Raw genomic sequence first — 21,021 nt, 5'->3', positions numbered from 1 at the left:
GGCTCTGCCCATTATTAGCTGTGTAACCGGAGCAGGTTATTTAACTAACCTCTCTGTGCCTCAGTTTCTTCATCTGTAAATGGGGATAATGTCCTATTTCTTGACCTGAGGATAACTGGGTATAGTTACATGGGTGTATTTATTTTGTAACGGCTCACGGACAGTATACTTATGACTGTTTTTTGTATGCATGGTGTTATGTTTCAATTTAAAAATCACTGAAAAATAATAGTATATAGTCACAGGGTTATTGTGAGGTGAACTTTGCTAATATAGGCTATGTGCTTAGAGCAGTGGCTAGCGCACGGTAGGAGCGCCATCAGTGTTTGCCCTCTCGAGCACTTTGCTTTGTGGCACGCATCAGAGCTGGCTTTGTTCTTCACAATGTAAGGAAAACCACGTGCCCCAGTTTCCGATAGCCTGAGAAGCTCGGAGCTGTCCCCCTCCCCCAGCTCAAAAGAGAAGCCAATGGTTTGGTGATAAGATGCTGGTAGAACCAACCCTCCCTGGAGCAGCTGATAGAGGTAGCAGTCATGATGGAGACACCATCCTCTCCTTCTCCTCCTCCCTAGCTTGCCAAGGAAGCTAGGTTTGCAAAGGAATCCAAAACCTGCTAATGGGGATGTGACACCCTTCGAAGCCCTCCAAGACCACAGCCAAGGGCACCACGGTGAGGAACAAATCCAGTGGTGAAGATGGAACTGCTGACTCGGAATGCGACACCTCCCGGCATCCAAACTTTGATGGTGAATCCGTGGCTGACGGCAGCTTCTGTCCCTCCTACGACATATGATACGTACGACAGGAAGCTTGCACCAGCCTTGTACTCCAGTGGTCCATGCAAGACAACTTTTGAAATGGAAATCAGTAGGATGACGGATCAAGGTCCAGATAAAGAAAATGCAGGGGGCAATAACAGCCTCCGTGAGGTTAACCAAACTGTTAGAATTGTATCAGGATAATAGAGGTACAACATGGATAACGGCTTTAGAAGAAAATCCAAGTTTAAGAGTAAAGGGATTTGGCCATTTGCACTTGAAAAACCTGAAACAAGACTCCCCTGGTGGGATGGTAGACTGGACCATATAAACTTGCAATTTGCAGGAAGCCTCTCACCAACCCATCCCCTTAAATGTCCGGCTGCTCAAAGCTGTGGCCAAATTGGTGAGTGTCTTCACGAGCAGAATGTGGAATGGAGGCGTCATGGCACAGCTGCAAGTAGGAGTGTTCACGGGCAATTTGAGCACCTGCTTGCTGATCATATCTCATTTTCCCTTCAGTTAAAAGCTTCCAATGCTTTCGACAGTTCTTAGCATGACAGAAGGAATAGAGGTAGGCAGGCTGCGAGACGTGGTTATCAAAAGCTTCTAGAGCTCATACGTTAAGATCAGACTGTGAAATCGCCACCGCTAGCTCGGTTATCCTTCAGAAATGCCATTTCTCTGCAATCTTGTCAGAGATTAAAAGACACACTCAGTCAGCAGAGAACACACCATCTGTCCCCAGCACGGTGAACCTGACCATGACCAGGTGTTAGACGTGAGAATATGACATGGAAGTGGAAGCTGTCATGGACACAGTCCTTCTGGAATCCTCAAATGTAAGTGAAGGGGACATAGGAAAGCTTCTTAACTCCCTTGAAGAATTTTTTCATTGACTGGGAATTGCACCTTCTGCAACGGTCCACCTCCTGTCCAGCCTCTGTCACTTCTCTGTTCTTCTCGGCACCTGACAGCCTTCATCTCTGGGACTGGTCACCTTGCTTGTTAATTCCAGTGCTTATCCTGAGCTGCAAGACTCAAAAGATGACAGCTTCTGACATTGCCTTAAAAGGGGCTTCTTTGTCTTCTGCATATGAAGCGATACCTCGGTTGAGCAGAGCTCCATGTCACTTTTCTGACCAAGAAGAGGAGGAAGGTCTCCAGTCTGACAGAGCTGCTGAGGCAGCCTTTGTGTGTGGCTACTGGACTCAACACAATTTTGTAGCCGTATTTTTAACTGGAGAGATGACAGCAGCAACAATAACACCAACTGAACATCTGTGATTCTTCAGCGCTTACGAGACATCCTCTTGACTACTGGGGCTTATTTATCCCTTACTAGAAATCAGGGTAGTGGGTAATGCCATTTCTCTTTTTCAGATGGGAAGATGAAAGCTCAGAGAGGGAAAGTCACTTTCCCGAGGTCACACAGCCAGGGAGCAACAGAGGAAGGGCACCAATCCCCCAAATACTCCTCTCTGGTTTACACACTCCCTGATTCTCATGGCTGGAGAAGATGCTGCTGATAGGAGAGACTACCAGAGTGTGGAAAGGTAGCGGGAAAGGGGAGGGGATGCCTCCTCACTGCTAACTCTACCATCACCATGGTAGAGTCACACTCATCCACAAACACTCACTGTGCTCCACTGGGGCCCAGCCACGGGCATAGGGAGGGGCAGGAACACAATCTTACCAGGGATTTGACAAGCAGGTGGCTAAGAGGCAGAGGATGCAGAAAGTAGTGGTAGTGGGCTGTGAAAGAAAGAAAACAGGATTTGGAGCCACACAGGGCTGGGTTTGACTCCCAGATCTGTTTCTTACCACCTGAGTGACCATGGACAAATTCCTTTACCCCTCTGAGCCTCAGTCTCCTCATCTGTAGAATGGGTGTGCGTGTGTGTGTACATATGTGTACATATGTGTACTACCTAATGGGGTGACAAGGCTTAGAAATTGTATTTGTGAAGTTCTTAGTGCTAAGTTCTGTCCCTGGGGCACAGCAGAACCTCAGTGACAACGGCGGCTGTTACTGCGGACTGGGGGTGGAGGATGGGCAGTAGGCCAGGTGACTGCCAGATGAAACAGGGCTCAATCCAGAGGACTGTGTGCTGCATCTCAGTCAGTGGTCACCAGAGGTCAGTGAGTTGTCTGAGGTCCTCCCGAACATGCAGAGTGAGGGCTGCTGGGAAGAAGGCAGGTGGGGCTGACCGCCCCTCACATGGAGGGTGAGAATAGAACTGTCTCCCTTTAGCCCTCTCTCTCTAGAAAAAGGTTCCCTTCAGGGCTTGAAAGTGGTAAATGCAAGGAGTGCTGTTCTCAGCAGGCAGGGAGCTGATGGAGAAGGACTCCAGAGACAGAACAGAAGCTTTCCGGAGGGTTTTGCTCCATTCTCAGACACTTTTCAGTAAGGAAACCCCAGGCGTCCCCGACCCTGTGCTCGCCCTCTGAAGCCTCGAGGCCATGCAGAGTCAACAAGGTGTCTGAAGCCCAGAGTCACACAGACATTGGCAGCAGAGCCAGGACTACGAGCCTAGACACCTGTCTCCCAAGGCAGGGCCGGGGCTAACGTGACGGGGCGTGACCTTGTTACAGATGACCACTCACTCCCCATGCTCTTTCCTTCCCCAGGCCTGGTGCCCAGTAGAGAAGTGAGTCAACACATAGCGTCTTCAGAAAGCCTGTGGGCAACTCTCCAGCAGTGCTGGCCCTGCCGGGACGAAGTGTCACTTACAGCTGCTATTTACAGCACGTGCAGTGCCTTTCAGAGCAAACAGCGGCAGCAGGAAGGCAACTCTGTGACTGGAGCGATGTCCAGATGAGCTGCAGAATCAGCTCTGAAGGGCGGAAAGAGAACAGATCCTGCTAACAGTTCTTGCAGATCTACTCGGTGTTTGCCGAGCATGGTGGCAGACGCAGAAGTGTTCTCCAGCCTCCTGACTTCCCCACAGCCTGCGAGGCAGAGATAGTTGTCCCTGTTCCAGAGATGGAGAAAGGCAGAGAGCTACAGTGACTTCCCTCGGCCGCACAGCTGGTAAGTGGCACCATGTCACGCCCAAGATCACTGTGATCTAGCCCCCTGCCGACATTTTAAATTTACATATTTTAAGTGGATTTTATTACATGGATTTCCCCTGCCTGTGGTCTCTAAGGCTGGGAAGCATCCATTTGTCTGAACCAAACAGAAAATAATAGATGTAAGGATAAGGTACTATAACAGGTCCTGGGGGTGCACATGGAGAGACGGTGTCGAGCAGGCAGTGGCCGGGGTGGGGGTAGGAGGGAAGGTCAGGAGGACTTCATGGAATGGGGGCATCTGACCTGGGCTGTGAAGGACAGGTCGACTTAGGGACTTGGGGAGTAAGAGGAGGAGTGGGCTGTCCAGGCGGAAGGAACAGCAGGAGCAAAGGCACAGAGGCAGAGAAGCGTGGCATGCACAGAGGAAACAGTTTGATCAGGGCAGAGAGGGGTACCTGAGGGGGTCTGTGGCCTAATCAACCGTGGCGTGCCTTGGAGGGCACTGGGGAGCCAGCAAAGGATCTTTCTGAGCGAGGCTTTAAGGCCAATTACGTGGCAGAGTTTCAGGAATACCAGGCTTCGGAAATTTAAAAATAGCCACAAATGCATGGAGTGTTTACAATGTACAGTGAGTTTCATTTGTTCATTCCCAATCTGTCCTCACAAAAGTGAGATGAATGATATGGCCTCTTCCATTTGATGCAAAAGTGACAGTGATCCTTCCTAACCCCCCACTGACACCTGTGACCCCATCACAAGCCCCGTCCTGGTCGCGTCCTCAGAAGTGCTTCCTGGGCCCAGCCCAGGCTGCACGTGCTGAGCCACCCGGGAGGTGACAGAAGTGGAGCTGCAGGACTCACGTAAGCTATAGTGTTTATCGACCATTCACAGGTACCGGGCGCTGTGCTGAGCGCAGTGCCTGCTGTTAACCATTCAGTTCTCAGGACAGCCCTTCGCTATGTCACTCTCCCCACTCTGCAGATGAGAAAGGGAGGCACAGAGGGGTTAGTACGTTGCCCGAGGTCACACACCCAGCAGCTGGAGGAGCAAGACCTCAAACCCAGGCTGGCCAGCCCCAGGGCCACGCTCCTGAGTCCCCCCCATTCCTGCCCTTATCCGGTCTGCCTGCCTCCTTCCAGGCACTCTTCGATTCCATCGGCAGTACCATGCCAGTTCCAAGCCACCCACTGGAAGTGATCTTCCCGTGAATTACTTAAAGGACTTGAGTGACACTCCTGGGAGCGGCTTTAGAACCCACACTGGGACCTGCATCTCGGGCTCTCCAGGCGTCTGAGCTCAGAGACAGGCCTGCTTGAGCACGAGCCTGTGGTTCCCACCCCCACCGCAGCCTCATCCTAAGGACTCAGGCACGAAATCACAGGTTTCACGTGTTGGTTACATTTTTCTAACACACATTAAAATAGAACGTGACAAATGAAATAAGGAGCATTTGTCCAGGTGCCACCTAACATCACCCCTGCCGATTTGCGTCACAGCCTGTGGGAGACTCTCACCCAGACATCTGCAAATGCGAAGAACCAAGCTGAGGTGGGTAGGAACCAGGGCCCAGGAGTCCAGGGAGGGAATGAGATTTGTGAGGAATTCCTGGAAGGATGAAGCAATGTTCTAAGCATGGTGTGTGTGTGCACATGATGATTTCCCAAGAGGAGAGCGACAGTGCCCCCCAGGCTCAGTTAACAGGGGTGTGTTGAGGGTGTGCCCAGGCCCATGGTGATGGCTAGGCCCATGTCTCGGGCCTTCTGGAACCCGAAGTGCCTTACTCCAGGCCTTCTTGTGGAGACCCATTGCTTGACCCCCGTGCAGACGTCTCATCTTTGTACTAGAGAGAAAGACGAAGAGGCCAGGCTCCCCCTTCCAAGCCTGCCTGACACCAGGGAGCCGGGGGGGAGCCATTTGCTACTTCAGTGTGCTGTCCCTGGAGTGCCCTCTGGCCTGCTGGGCACAGGAGGACAAGGGAACCCCCTTGGTGGACTGGAACAAGCACAAGGTCCTGTTCTGCTAGACACCAGCCGAAGCCCCACTACCTTCCCGGCAGCTTCTGCCTGCCTCAGGTAAGGGCCAAACTTCAGGGGTCTATCAGGAGGATGGGACAGGCCAAAGGCAAATTGGCCCCTAAAAGGGGGAAGGAAGAAAGCCTGGACCAGCATGGGGACAACCCTGGGTCACTGCCCTGCTCTTTCCTGCAGCAACCAGACCCCACGTACAGCCTGTGTGAATCCAGGTGGGGATGCCCTTCTGCCAGTAGGGGCCGCAGCTGGCCCCAGTTCTGCCTCCTACCAGCCCCAGTGGGACCCCTTAGGTCACTGCTCAGCCTGTGGCTGGCTCCCCAGGGGCAACTTTATTTATCCCTTGGCCCAGATTCATTCCAGCCACCACTTCCTGCTCTGCCCCACGGGGCTCCTCCCTCCCCACTGCTGACCACGGAGGATGCAAGTCCCTACCTGCCCTCCTCCTGGAAGGGTTTTCCCACTCACAGCAATGGTGAGAAATCAGTCAACAGAGTGCCACTGCCAGTAGGTTACAAACCTCAGGAAAATCACAGTTCTTAGAGTCTGGTCCTAAGCTTGCAAGCTAAGCAGTCCCAGTAACTTCCGACAGACAGATCTGAGGCAGCCCAGCTGCTCGATCTGCTGATGTTCTGCAAGTCGATGGGAACCGGCCTTCTCCTCTTTGATAGCGGTGACCACCCTTCCTTCTGAATGAGCCTGCGCCCAACTTGGCCCCCACTGGGTGAACATACATTCCTCTCTGGCCCTTAAAGATCCTGCCCCAGGCTGAACAGCACAGCCTGTGGACAAGCTTTCCTTACCCTCCGGGCTGCCTCCACCTTCCTTGCCTGCTCCTGGCTCCAGTCCCCAGAAGCCCTGCCTCGCCCCTGGCTGGCCACCTTCTGGCCCGGGTCTGCCAGCCACACTTGCCAGTAGGTCATAGACCTCGTTCACAGCCTGGCTCCTCCCTGGCTGCTTTAGGCTCATTTTGGCTCCTCTGTCGTTCCCTGTCTGCTGCTATCATGTTCTTGTGGGCGTGCCTGCCTGGCACACTGACCCCTGCTGCCCTGCTCCAGCCCAATCTGTGTGTCCCGGGGACACATCTCCCCCCAACTCTCCCCCAGCTGGGCCTTCCATCTTTGGTCTGCAAGCCACCCATGGTGATAGATGACACGGGTCCACAGCACAAACCCAACATGCTGCTTAGAGTTTGGGCTCCGCTCCTGCTTTGGTCTGATGCCTTTAGCTCCCTCTCTTGGCCTTGGCCAGCTCCACTTGTCCAGAAATCTGCCCCGGGGACCATCTGTGCCTTTTGAACTCTTTCCTTGATTCTTGGCTTCCCTGGTCTCCTTTCTTTGGAGCCAAACTGCTTCTTTCTCATTTTTATTGTAAAAAAGGTTTTATTTTGAAACAATCACAAACATATAGAAAGATTGAAAGTATAATGAAAAAACTATTTTTTTCCTGACTTGTTTAAGAGCAAGTTGCCAACCCCACGAATTCCTCAGTGCGTGTTTCTTCCAGCCAAGGCCATACCAGGCTTCCCCTACTGGTCAGGCTCTCACTTCCCGTGCATGGTCCACCCCCTGTGACGGGGTCCTCCTCAACCTTCTAGGGTTGAGGCCCCCCCCGACCAGGCCACCCACCCTATGTTATCGCTTGAGCCAAAGGAATCCTCTGGGGTTGACCATCTCTCTTCATGGGAGCTGAAGGCACTTGAAGTTTCTAACCAGATACCAACCACCGCAATACTGTCTCCCCGCCATCAACAGTCACGGCAAGATGGCACATGTCCCTACTCACACACACTTACCACGTAGTCCTCCTGCCCTTCCTCTTGTTGACATGTTTTGAGTGGGTGCAAGAGGCTGGCTTCTGTCATTAACATGCTGTATTACTGCCTCCCTGGGCCATGGTTTCCTCATTAGCAAAATGAGGAATTTTGATCAAATGATTTCTAGGGACTCTTTCATAACAACAACAGTAGACTTTTATTGAGTAATTATTATGTGTCAGGCATTTTAAGTTCTTTCCCGCTAACATCTTAGTCAACCCTCATGCATACCTTTTAGGATGTTGTTTTCTCTGTGTTAGATGAGGAAACTGAGGCACAGAGCAGTTACATAGCTTACTGAAGATCAGACAGGCTTTCTGATAGAGCCAGGATTCTCACACAGGAGGTCTGGCCTCAGAGTCTATACTCTACCACAAGTGCTTGTAGAAGGAGAGATACCAAGACTCTACCCTTTACTTAAAGAGGCAATCACATAAGTAAATATTGATAGTTCATGCCAGAATAAGAGGTCAGCTTATGACATGCCAGGGATATTACATACAAACATGGTTTCCTTTCATTTTCAACAATTTTGACACATAGGTGCTATTGTTATTCTCATTTTCCTGATTAGAAGACTGAGCCATAGAGAGGTTACGTGGCTTTCTAATCAGTGGCAGAGCCAGGATTTGAGGCCAGGTCTGGCTCTACTGCTAAACTGAAATAGATGCTCCCCTTGGAGGGCAGGGAGTGAAAAATGTCACTCATTCCTCTGATTGGCAATGGGGTGGGAAGGAGTGTGCCAGGCTGTGGGCAAGTGTGCCAGGCTCTGATTCTATTTAATGTCCACCACAGCCCCGAGAGGCATGTGCACCTCTGAGTGAAGAAAGGTGTCTTAGGAGCACCAAAGCGCATGACTGAAGGTACCTGAGGCTGGCAAGCACAGCATAGCATGATATGACTGGCTGGAGGGCATCAGTGTCTCCTGGGCCTATGGACAGCAAGGAACCACTGATTCTTGGGGGGCACACACCACAGCTGGGACCCTGTCCTCCAAGAGACTCCAGACTGTGGGGAGAGAACAACTTTCTCCTCCTTATTCTAAGCGGTGGGGCCAGAGGACCCTCTAGAGACTGGCATCTCCTTTGCCCTTCTCACTCCCTCACTAGTGTGTTCAGGGAAGTCGATATTCAGTACCCATTTCTGGGCTCTGAAAGGAAATTCTTCCCAACAGATGTCTCATCCCAGGCTGGGACACACTGCCAAAGGCTCCTGCCCAAGAAGGGGTACCGTGATGGTGAGCTCGAATTAGGTTCTCCCACCTTTAGAAACTGCCTGCTTCTCCTTGGGGAGAGATAAGGGTTTGCAATAGCCTGCACAGCCCCCCGTACCCGGGCCTTTCCTGGCTAACATCTCTGAGAAACATCTTCTCCCAGTATAGGGTGCAAAGCTGAAAGAGCTCATTGGCTGACAAGAACTAGAAAGATCCTACATGTCACATCCTGATAGCCAGAGATGGCTCACCCAGACCGTACGGCGACCATTCGTGGTACGGATGAGAAACTGAGGCTCAGGAAGAGTAAACATGCTGCCCAAGATCTCAGAGGTTGTGATGACAGAGTCAGGACTCGGACCCCAGCCCTGCACCCCAAGGCCCAAGTCCTGTCCTGCATCCTCCAAACGAACCAAGAGACTGAGACCCAGAGAGGAAACTAGACTTGCCCGACTCCCCAGCTCCAGGGCTTATACCAGGGTACCTCCCTCATTTCAAACAATGCCCAACGATGGAAAAGGTAAGCTTCCTGTGATTTGCTGCTAATAAAATTCAGGTGGACCCATGTTCAATGTTATTGTCAGACATTCCATCTGCCCAACAACCCATGTGTTGTTTTTCTTTGTTGTTTTTATTGTTCATGGATCAACCATGAACATTGGAGAATTGGAATCTCCAATTGTCTCTCCCTTCTGAACGGCTGTCCACACACAGCAATCAAAGACACACCCTGGCTTACAGCTTTCTACCGCCTGGTTAGAAAGACCACCTGAGCCTGGAGAAGATCAGAATCGTTCTGGAGGAGGGGAGCTGGCTGGGAAGGAAGGAAGGAAGGAAGGAAGGAAGGAAGGAAGGAAGGAAGGAAGGAAGGAAGGAAGGAAGGAAGGAAAGAAGGAAGGAAGGAAGGAAGATGGAAAGAAGGAAATAACAGTGAAGGAGGCAGGAGGAAAGGAAGGAAGTGGCACCTTTGCCGAGCACTTCCTGTATTCTAGGCCTGGAATAAGCAGCCTAAATTATCTCACCATTCAGTTCACACAGGAGCCTGTAAAGGACATGCCATCATACCTTTTTTAAGGACTGGCCAGTAGTTGCTGGAGGCAGGGCTAGAATTTGACACTGTCTCATTCGAAAACCCAAAGACTTCTAGACTTTCTAGAACACTGGCACTTTTCCCTGTGCTTCTCTGAGTCCTAGAAGTTCAGGGAGGTGCCACTCGGGCACCAAGGGTCTATGTGGGAGGATGAGAGGGTGACCCTCCCTGAGGAGTTCTTTGGAAGAATGAATTTCATGGCTAAACAATTTAAAAACAACCCTACTAGTATGCTTTTATTAAAGATGGAGGAGAAACCAACCAAATATTCTTCCCTTCCCTTCTTTTCCTTTCCCTTCCCTTCTTTTCCTTCCCTTCCCGCCTTTCTTTCTTTCTGTTTTGGCGTAATAAACCCACAAAGAAGAGGAGAGGAGACTGACAATAAAGTTTTGGACAGAGATGAATGGTGAAAAAGACTTTGCAGATTCAAGCAAATGGAATCCTAAGTTGACAGCAGGAAAAGCTGAGAACCAACCCGACTCACAACACGGGATCCTCAGGGACTCTGGAAGTGGGGGTGGGGGAACCGAGATAATGACAATTGGTCAAAAGTCTTGTTAGACGCAGGCAGGCACCTGTGTCTTCCTCAGTTCCAGCAGCCAGGAGACCACTGCTCCCCCACCACAGAGAAAGACTGGAGGCGTATTCTCTGCCTTTGACGGGGATGTCAGGTAAGTGGAGGGCGGGCAGAGGTACCATAAAGAAATGAGGGGATGAAGTGAATGTACAACTGGCTGCTGTCGCTCCTCTCTCCTCCCCCTCCTACCTTTTTCCTTTCTGCGGCCCCCAGATTACGGGAAATGAACCCTGCACCCTTTAGGCAGGAAACGGGAGTCTTCATGGGGATTCTGCCCCAAAGGGAAGACCTAAGACACTGTCATCGAAGCTTCCCCGAGGAAATAGCCATGATGAGCAGCTGTGGGGAAGCCTCGCTCTCAGACCCTGAGCTCCCAGTCATCTTTGAATCTCCTGCTCTTACACATGCGAAGACACAGAGGATATCAGACACCTGAGAAAAGAAGCCAAAACAAATACATGGATACAAGGGAACCCAAGGGAATCAGAAACCACGTAGAAAAGAAAACTAAAAACAAAAACAACTAACCTTAATAGCCTCCGAGAGATAAGAGGAGATATTGGAATCTACCAAATAAGGACAGGATACTATTAAGAGGGACATTCAACAAAAGAGCTCTTTAAAATTAAGAACATGAAAGCGGAAGTGAAAAAAAAAACAGAATGTTTGGAAGAGAAAATGGAGAGAAGTATCCAGGAAATAGAGCAAAAATACAGATATGGGAAATCTGACAGAAAGATCTGAAAATTAGAGAAACAAGACAGCAGGCCAGACTCCTGAATAACAAGCATTCCAAAGAGAGAGGAGAGAGACAAAGGGAGGAGAGAAAATTACCAAGGAAACACTTAAAGAAAATCCCCCGAGTTGCCAGATTGAAAGTCACAGAGTGATGAAAACTGCCTCCCACCAAGATCCACGCCTGTGAAATCTCAGCCCTGTCGGGATGAAGAGATGACCCTAAGACAGTTATAGAGAATGGAACAGGAATCAGAATGGATTTGGTACTCTTGATAGCAACCCAGAAGCTTGAGGACAAGGGAGAAATGCCTTTACAACTGATGGACAATCCTTCCCGACTCGGGAGTCTACACTTCAACCTGGAAACAGAATAAAGGGTCCCAACGTCATCAGTCATGTGAAGTGTCGAAAAACTTACCTCTCATGGACTGTTCTCAAGAAGACCATACTAATGGATGGTGAAAATGAGGAAATAAATTGAGGAAGAGGAAGACATACGTTTCCAGAATGAGGAGACCCAACATAAGAAGCAAGAGAATCTTTAAGGTGGAGTAAAGGGAGACCCCGGGATGGCACCTGTGTGCCAGGCAGAGGGAGCAACTGTGCAGCCTGGAGCTGGCTGGACAAGTCAGGGAGGGTCCATGTCGGCAAGATGGAAGTCACAGAGCACCCAATGCTTCTGAATGTCTGAGGGGAGATGTCAGTGAGGTGAGAATTTGGGGCTCGAATTAGCAATAAATTTAGGGAAAATTAAGTGAAGTTAGAAAACACACACACACACACACACACACATACACACACACTTATTATCCACAGTGCAAACAGGAGAGTTGTACAGGAAAGAAAAAGTAAGCATGGTGCATGATGTGACTTAGCTGTGAATTATACATTGTACCACTCTAATGAGAGGATGAGAGGATGGCGGAATAGGGGAGTATGTGGAAGGTGAAAAGGTTCTTGTGTCACTCATTAATGCCTAAAGCTGAAACCCAAGGTGGAGCAACCCAAGCACATTATTTAGAGATACAGAGGTCAACCAAAGTAAGCAGCTAAAAGAGATGAAAGTTACTGTTTCTGAGGGTAGGCAAGAGGAAATGTGGGGAAAGAAAAAGGGTAGAGCTGTTTTCCATAACAAAATTTATGGAAATATTTGGCTCTTCAAACTCTGTGCATGTGTCACTTTGATAAAAATAAAAACAGAGAGAGAGAGAAAGAGAAGCACTGTTTCCTAAGAAGCTGCTTCTCCCACAGGAGAGATGGGGAGAAGCCAGCTTCTTCCCGGGTGCCAGGCCTGATATCTCAGGGCAGGAAGGAAGCCCAGACTCAGGCAGACGCCGCTGTCCAGGCCCAGAGGATGTCCTCCCTGCAGCTGCCGCTCTCAGGGGCCACCGTATGCTGGGGTGAGGACTCCTTCCTGCACTCCCTCAGCACAAGGCTGAGCCCTGGCTGCCTCAGACCCCCCACAGGAACCAGAGACAGCGCTTCCTTGAGAAATGGATCCTCCTTTAAATTTTAATGACATGCACTTAGGTCTTCCCTGAGAGGCCTCCGTGCTCCAGGGACTCCAGCCCCAGCATACTCAGACACGCCGTCTGCCCCACGATCAATATGGCGTTTTTCTTTTCCATTTCACTTTTCACATTGTATTTTTTATTTATTTTTTTTACTGTCCGTGACTTGGGCTTCTTAATGACATAATCAGCTTTCGCTAATGTCTGGATCAAGTGTTCCCTGGGAAGTCCTTTGAGCATGCAAGGAGAAAGATACTAGGCCAATACAGAGTCAACCTAACTAGACTATTTAACATCTGATATTTTTATTTGGGGGATAATCTTTACACAGGAATAACCTTTTCCAAGAATCTAAGTGATTTCTTGGGAACAGAAATTTCATGCTCTTGTTTTCAAAACAGCCATTCACAGATCTATTGTTGGCGAAGGCCTCCCGCCCAGGTGGGGCCCGGAATGGTGACAAGAGGCCTGGACTGAAGCTGAGAGAGCCCTCCTCACCTCCCGCTCCCCAAACATCAATTCTGCCTGCATGGCAACCAGCTTTCGTTCACCTTGTTCCTACAAGAGAACTGCCTTTCTCATCACTGCTTTGGCCCCACCCCTCACAGCTTCTCTGAGACTCAGCTTCTGCCCTCTGCCCCATCTGTCTCTCCAGGCGGCATTGTCATCTGCCCCTTCTATAAACCACCCCTAGCAGCACATACACACGCAAGGATCCTTCAGTTTAAACACCCACCTGCTCGATTTCACACTCCCTCCTGTTCCACCCCTTACCCCCATTGTCCCTGCTTTCCTCCACAGCCAGCCTCTTAGGATAGAGGTTTACACGTGCTACCTCCATGTCTCATTTCCACTCATGCCCAAACAGCTCCCATCAGTCACCAATGACGCCATGTGGCCACCTCCTATAGACACTTGCCTGTCCTCTGAGCGTCACTCAGCCCAGCTGACCATTCCCTCCTTTCTGAACACCCTCTGTCCTTGGCTTCTAGGACTTCTTGCTCTGCTGGGGCTCTTCCACCTGTCCTGTAACTGCTGGCATATTCCAGGCTCAGTTCTGAATGCCCTTGTGTTTTCTCTCCTCTCCATCTTTCCAAGTGACCCCATCCAGCCCCATCCCCCTAAATAGCATCTATGCACTGAAAACTACACACCGCAAATAGGGGTTTCCATCTCAGGCCTGTCCGCTGAACGCCAGGCTCATATATCCAATTGCTACACACCTCCCAGAGCACTTGGGTGCATGACTGGAATCTCAGAATTAACATGTCCCTCCAGTTTTGATCTCTCTTTCCCCAAACCTCTTTCTGACTCTTTTCTCCCATCCATGCCCATCTCAGGAAATGGTACCACCTTCCACCCAGCTGTTACTTGAGCCAGAAATGTTGTAGTCGTTCTGGATTCCAAGCTTCTCATTCTCACCATCCATAGTCAATCCATCAGAAGTCCTATGGCTCTACCCCCATCTTCACTGCCATCTTCCTGCTGTAAGCCACAGGGCATCTCAACTGGACTCTGCTATCCTGCCCTCCCTACGGCCCGCACAAGTACTACCCGCTTCCTGAAGTCCAGGTCATATTTCCTAGGAGAGATGGAACAACCGGATTTGGGGAAAAGTGAAAGAGAACAAAAGCTAGTGTGAGTGCATGTGACATGGGTTAGACAATTCACTCCCCAGCCCTCTGGGACCATGGAAAGAGCAGCATGACTACACTTCTGGAGAGAAGCCTGAGAACTGAAGAGAAATCAAAGCACTGGGTCTCTCTCGGGAAGAAGACGGGGCCCAGGTAACCTGGATTCACCAAGAAGAAATCAGCTCCTATCTAGAGCTGGGCACCCAGGACCGGTCCTCTCCAGCTGCTAGGACTCGGCAGACAACGCTGGCTTCCAGCCCCAGATGCTTGCCTGGTAACAGAGGCACTGGCTTTACCTTCCCCACACTAAGCCTGACTCCAGATGGGTGGGTTGGTTCTGCTCAGCCTGGTTCATCCCTGACTCTGGGTCTTTGCTCCTTCCTGAGACCCAGACTCTAGATTCTGCTCTGAGATTCTAAGACCTGCTGAGTTCAGGGAACCTGCCCCCTTCCCTGAGGTCTCAGTTAATCATGACCATTTTGGAGAGCGAGAGAGTCTTCCCTTTAATAAATGTCCTCCAGCACTGCCTATGTGCCAGGCACTACTCTCAGCACTGAGGAAACAGCAATGAACAAAATGCAATTCCCGCCTTCTCTCAGAGCTTATGTTCTGGTGGAGGAAACAGAAACAAACTAGCAGACATATGGAAAAAAATAAAGCAGAGAAGAGAAGGGGAACCGGAAATACCAGAGGAGGGTACAGTGGGTGTGTGGTCTGGGAAGGCTTCACTGAGGGTGACTGAAGGATGTAAGGGAGCCATGGGGCTCTCTGGAAAAAGTATTCCAAGCAGAGGGCACAGCAAGTGCAAAGGCCCTGAGGCAGAAGCATATCTGACAAGGAGCCAAGAGATGACTGGCTAGAGCGCAGGTAGTGAGAGGTAGCGGCAGGCAGAGGTCAGGGAGGAGCTGGCACGAGCACACGCAGGCCGCTTGAAGGCTATGATGGGTGCAGAACGGGCGACAGGGTCTGCTAACACTAAACAGGGTCACTCTGGTTGCTGAGTTGAGAATATTCCGTCGTGGGAAAGGGCAGAAGCAGGAGATTATAGAGGAGGACCCTGTGATAACCCAGACCAGAGATGCCAGTGGTTTGACCCTGGAGGTGGGAAAAAAGGGGCAGATTTTGGATAGGGTTTCAAAGGTTAAGTTGACAAGATTTACTAATGGATGTGAGACAGAGTTTTGGGCCTGAACATCTGGAAAAATGAGGTTGCCTGTGCGGAATTTGAATAAGTGATGTTGCCTCTTTCCTCAAAAGATGCCCTATTTTTCCTCTGGCTACTTAAAGACTTTTAAAGAGTCATTGAGCAAGTGTGTGGTGATGTATGCAGCTTCTCTGCCTGCGCTATACACACGGGACAACCTTCCCATTACCTTCAGTTATAGCATTTTCTGGTCTAGTTTGGATTTTGAGAGTGGTTTACATGACGGTTTTATTCTTTACACCAATTCAAAAAGCTCCAACTTACCGCTATTTATTCAATGCATAATTTAATCAATGTGCTCCCTAATCAATATTCAGAGGCAACAAATATTACCACAGACAAAACTTAATATCATCCCTGTCCTGGAGTTCACAGTAAGATGGGGCTAGACAGAGTAGAAATTTAGAAATTTAGGATGTAGTATTACAATTCTAGGTTTCAAAGTCCAAGAAGAAAAGGGTTTGAGAAAAATTATTAGACAAGAAAATAACCTTTACATTTTTAAAAGTTAAAACCATTCTCTCCAATCTGCTATTTTGTAAATACACACACACACACACACACATGCACACACACACACACAGGCATGTGTTTGCACACGTGTGCACGCGCGCTTTAAAAAATATAGATGCACTGTAAAACAACATTATTCAAGTCCTGCATAAACTCTCGGACTTGAATAAAAATAAGTTCAGCTATCACTAAAGTATATAAGACAGAAAAAACACACCTGTTAAAAACATAACTCCTTCAGGTGGAACAATAGAGAATTAAGTAAACTCTTAAAATAATTTCTTTAACAAATGTGCCAAGAGCCCTCTGAGTCACGGTTTTCGGCGTCTGCCGTGCTGCGTTCACTGCACGCCCAGGTGGACCATCACGCAGTAGCTGGAGACCTGTCACGGAGCTCTGGAGAGAATGCCAGCGGAGCTAACAAGTCTGGGTGTCATCTACCTACAGACAATATGGAGAGTCACCTTGGCAGTGAGTTTAGATGGAGAAGAGGGGGGCCCCCGGGAGCTGAGCTCTGAGGGTCCTAATGTTTAGAGATCAGGAGATGATGCGGAATCACCAAAGACACAAGAAATGCCATCGGCAAAGGAAGGGGAGGCTCAAGAAAGCTGGTGCCCTGGAAACCACGTGGACAAAAGTGTAACAAGGAGGGGGTAGGGATCGGCTGTGTCCAACACTGCCGACAGGTCAGGAAAGAACAGAAGTGAGCACTGACCTTGGAATTCTGCAGGGTGGAGGTCACTGCTGACTTTGACAGGAGCAGATTCTGAGGTGTGATGAGCCCAAAGGCCCACCTGGAATGGGTCTGAGAGAGGATGGCAGGGAAGATAAGGAGGTGAGGAAGTATAGTCAGTTCCTTCTGGAGTTTTTCTTTAAAGGAGAGCAGAAAAAACTGGTGATGTAGGCGCCCCGTCAAAGGAGTGTTTCGAAGGTGGGAAACGTTAAGTTTGGATATGCTGAATTGATGGGCCAGTAGAGAGGCGACGGCTGGCGTAAGGTATTGGGGTGGGAGGGAAGAGAGGGAATCTAGTGCCCTCTGACAGGAGCACAGATGGTCTTCCCTCAGCTCAGCGTCTGAGTCCTGCAGCTGGCAGCGTCTGGCATTGACTCTTTCTGCTAAAGGCCTGAAGGGCTTGGCGGCCATCCTGGGCAACACCATGCCCGAGTCACCCTATCCCACCCACTCTGGCCCACCCCACAGCTGGCCTTCTGGTCCCCTCTCCTGTATTCCAGTTCCAAGTTGAGGCTGGGCTGCCCCTCTAAACCCAGTCCATCCCTTGCCCCTGCCCATGGCCACCTATCTGAGTATCTCCTGCCCCACCTGGGCCTGGCCTTCCTGGCTCTCACCATCTCAGCTCATCATTCCGTTCAGACCTAAACACCAGCCCCCCTCGCTCCCCAGCTGGGCTTGGCTGACCACTTTTGGCAGTGAGGTAGCTCCTATCAATTCCCGTCTCTTTCTCTTCCATACTAGCCCTTTGCACCGAGGTCCCAGCTTTCCTCGCAACAAGTGAACTTGAGTTAGGACACTACAGCAGAGGCATCACCCTCAATGGACGGTGTAACTTGGTATGTCTGCAGGCAGCATTCCCTAACAAAGGAGACCTCCTAAAACAACCAAGCAAATGCATAGACGCCGGGGAAGAGAGCCAATGCATTCCTGATGGGGCCCTCCCAGAGGCTGCCTGGAAAATGCAGGCATTGTTCAGGTGTGGAAGGGACAGGGAAAGCAGGGAGGGGGACGTGCGCCAGGAAATCAAGGCAACATATAGAAATTGATGCCTTGTGTGTATCAGAATGGCCCTTGGACCCAAGTCAAGAGGGGCCTTGGGGGAGATGGCAATGGATTTCAGCACCAGTGTGACTCTAGAAGTAACACAAAGAACCAGGGGCTGTGGAGGGATCTGGGAGCTTAGTTAGTGGAGAGGGTTGAGTATTACCCTTTGAAGGCTGGATAGGATTTGGCACTGGGCAGACCCCAGCAGGCACAGAAGCTAAAGCACAGCAGTGGCAGGTCACACTATGGGGCCAGGAAGATCAGCCTGAGTTGTTTAACTGGATCCTCGAGGTAGGACGCCACAGACGGCTCTGGAGCAGAGGTTCGACACAGGCAGAACCGTGATCCAAGACACTCAAGGCACCCACACCAAGACCTGGAAAGAGGGAGAACAGAGCCGTGGCACAAGGAATGAAGAGAGAGCACATCCGACTCATAGACCGCTTCATGTGGCCACCAGGAGTTCGGGACTAACTGGAAGGAGAAGGATGAGGGAAAAGAAGGCATCCAAGATGCCAGTAAGGTTTTGAGTGCGAAGGGCTGGGTACTTCCTCTGAGATCTGGATGTGGGAGATGTTCTCAGGGACAGGTGGACGGCTTGGTCGGCACATGCGGAGTCTGAGGTGCCCTGGGTCTCCCAGGCAGGCATCGGGCTCTATAGTTCAGAAGTGAGGTCCTAGCTGGAGACCCAGATTTCGTGTCCCCAGCACAGTGATGAGGTTTGAAGCCAAGGAAACGGCTGACACTGACAAAGGAGAATACTCAGGGCCAGAAGCAATCAGTCCGACTGGCCAGGAACACGAGTCTGCATTACACCCAGACAGCTGACCAACCTGCCTTGCCTTTCCACCTGTTCCAGTTGCAGCCGGCCCTCCAGGTCTAGCCTCACCCCCTCCAGAAAGCCCTCTCTGACTACTCCAGCCCCAGCGGTCCCTGCCTGCTGGAAGCATCTCAACACACGTAGTCTCCACCTCGGCACGGAACCTTGTGCTGCCACCTGAGCCAGTCCCCAAGCATTTTGGGGGCAGAACCACTGCTTACCCCCTTGGCTCATGGTGTCGTCTGGCACAGAGCACCCATTCGGCACTGAATCAACAGCTCCTCCGTGATGGATTGATTAATTGATCGATTGCTGCATTGGAGGTCAAGGAGAAGAGTAAGGGGACTAGTGAGTAGCTGAGCAGTGGTAAAGAGGCTCACGAACACTGCATGCGTACGGCATCCGCTCCTCACTCCTCGCCGCTCATCCCTATGAATTAGATCTATATGGGACCAACAAGGGTACATCTCAGAAACATTGTTGAGTAAAAACAACAAGTTGCAGATGTAGTTAAACCCACTGGAGCAGCCCGTGCTGACCACCACACCTCTGGTTCTCCCAGGCACAAAGCCGGACTGCGCTCCCTCACTCCCAGGGAGGGAGGAGGGGCCCCGAGGCTCACTCAGGCCACTAAACTGGGAGCAGAAGCTTCAAGAGCCAGCGCACAATTCACCATTCCCCTTCTTCCTCGCTTAGCTTCCACGGGTCTAGATGGCTTAGTAATTCCTAGGAACAGAACCCCATTGCACACCCTTGTCAAACATGTATTAGACTGAAATATAAATGCTTGCTGTGTTAAAAAAAACAAAAAGAAAGAAAGAAAGAAAAAAAGAAAGAAAAAGAGTCTAAGGCAAAACCACGGTGACCTCAGATGGCTGTGCCTGATGGATATATGAGTATTCAGTGTTTCTGGGTGGAGGGGCACCTTTGGCCTTTTGGGTGAGACAAATGTTCTGTGATTGGTTGTATGGGTCACAGTCCTGGCCCCATCCATGAAATGCCAGAGGTGTCCCCGTTATGTGAAAACCCCAGAACACGCTGTCCCATTTCCAAACTCTCCTGTGGGTGACACCAGTGCCAGAGACCCATGAATGAAGAGGGTTCACCAGAAGTGGGGGTTGGAGGCACAACAGGGTCCAGATGGGACCGCTGGTCTGCAGGAGAAGAGGCTTTGACCGGCCACACTACATAACCCCCTGCAGTGCTCAAATGAGATGTGGCAGGTTGAGAATGAGGATGATATTTTTCACAGCCGACAGAACAGAGTGAAATTATCTTGGAGGGACATAAGAGAGATGGGTGTCATAGTGATAAAATACCCCCATGCCAATGAACTCTGGACTTTACACAGAATAGCACAGGACCCTCCAACAATCCAAAAGTGTCCTCTTCTACATATGAAGAAACAGAGCTGGAAGGGAAGGGGACTGTCTGAGTAGAACAGGGGTAAGTGGGAGGGTTGCTCTGGGGCAGGTATGACGGGCCTTGAAAGAGAGGGAGATTTTGAAACAAAGCAGGTGGGACTAAGCGACAACCTGTGTAGGATGGTGGGCTGGGATGGGGTGGGGGAGGAGTGGGGACCGATGCCTGGGCTGTAGGAAGAGGAGGTATAACCCTCACCTTTCAGCTGAAGGCAGATTATGTGGCCTAGGACTCCAGCCAGTAGCTGGAGCTACGGACTGCCCTGGATAGGAGAGGCTCCTGCCAGCTGCCCTCCCAGAGCCCAAGCTTCCCTGGGGAACGAGGCATCAGGGAGCTGCCTGAGGAACTGGATCTCCAGTCTGGACGCAGTGGCCTCGCAGGGCAGAAGCAACCTCTTCACGCACCAGCTAACACTTAGTAGCACCCCTGCGCCCCAAGGGCAGTCTTTGAAGCAAGAGAGAAGACAAGTCCAGACGCACCAATCCTTGGATGAGGTCTTAGATGGCCTTTAAAGGACCCAATGATATGAGGACACAGAGACACACGAGGGCGCTCTAACCAAACAACTGGTCCATCCCCACAAGGAAAGAGGGTTAGTATTTTGAAAAACCTTTGGTCTAGTGTTTCTCAAAGGAGCCGCTATTGGAAGTCTGGGAAGGATGTTTCTCCCCCAGAGGGAGGTGTCCCTGTCACTGCAGGGTGTTTGCCATCCCAGACCCACTCCCTGTCACTGGGACAACCCAACTCCTCAAGTTTCATTTCCACACACCACCTCTCCAGAGAGCCCCTCCTGGTCAGTGCCAGCGGAGGATGCCCACTGGTGGCCTTGGGCAGCTTGGTAGCCTCTGCTCAACCTTACAGAGGAACGCGCATGTCCCACTTTGACCTTGTGAGCTAGGTACC

At 50.6% G+C, this 21,021-nt stretch overlaps 1 protein-coding gene across 5 annotated transcripts in view; it reads right to left on the bottom strand.

The window, feature by feature from the left end:
- The window catches only part of HIVEP3 (HIVEP zinc finger 3), a 461,664-nt gene that overhangs the window by 30,067 nt on the left and 410,576 nt on the right, over window positions 1–21,021 (bottom strand). The gene's annotated exons all lie outside the window — the stretch shown is intronic.

Source organism: Rhinolophus hipposideros, assembly GCF_964194185.1.
Source record: "Rhinolophus hipposideros genome assembly, chromosome: 8".
Classification (NCBI taxonomy): Eukaryota; Metazoa; Chordata; class Mammalia; order Chiroptera; family Rhinolophidae; genus Rhinolophus; species Rhinolophus hipposideros.
The sequence above is the reverse complement of the archived record's forward strand: the minus strand, read 5'-3'. Positions and strand labels throughout refer to the sequence as shown.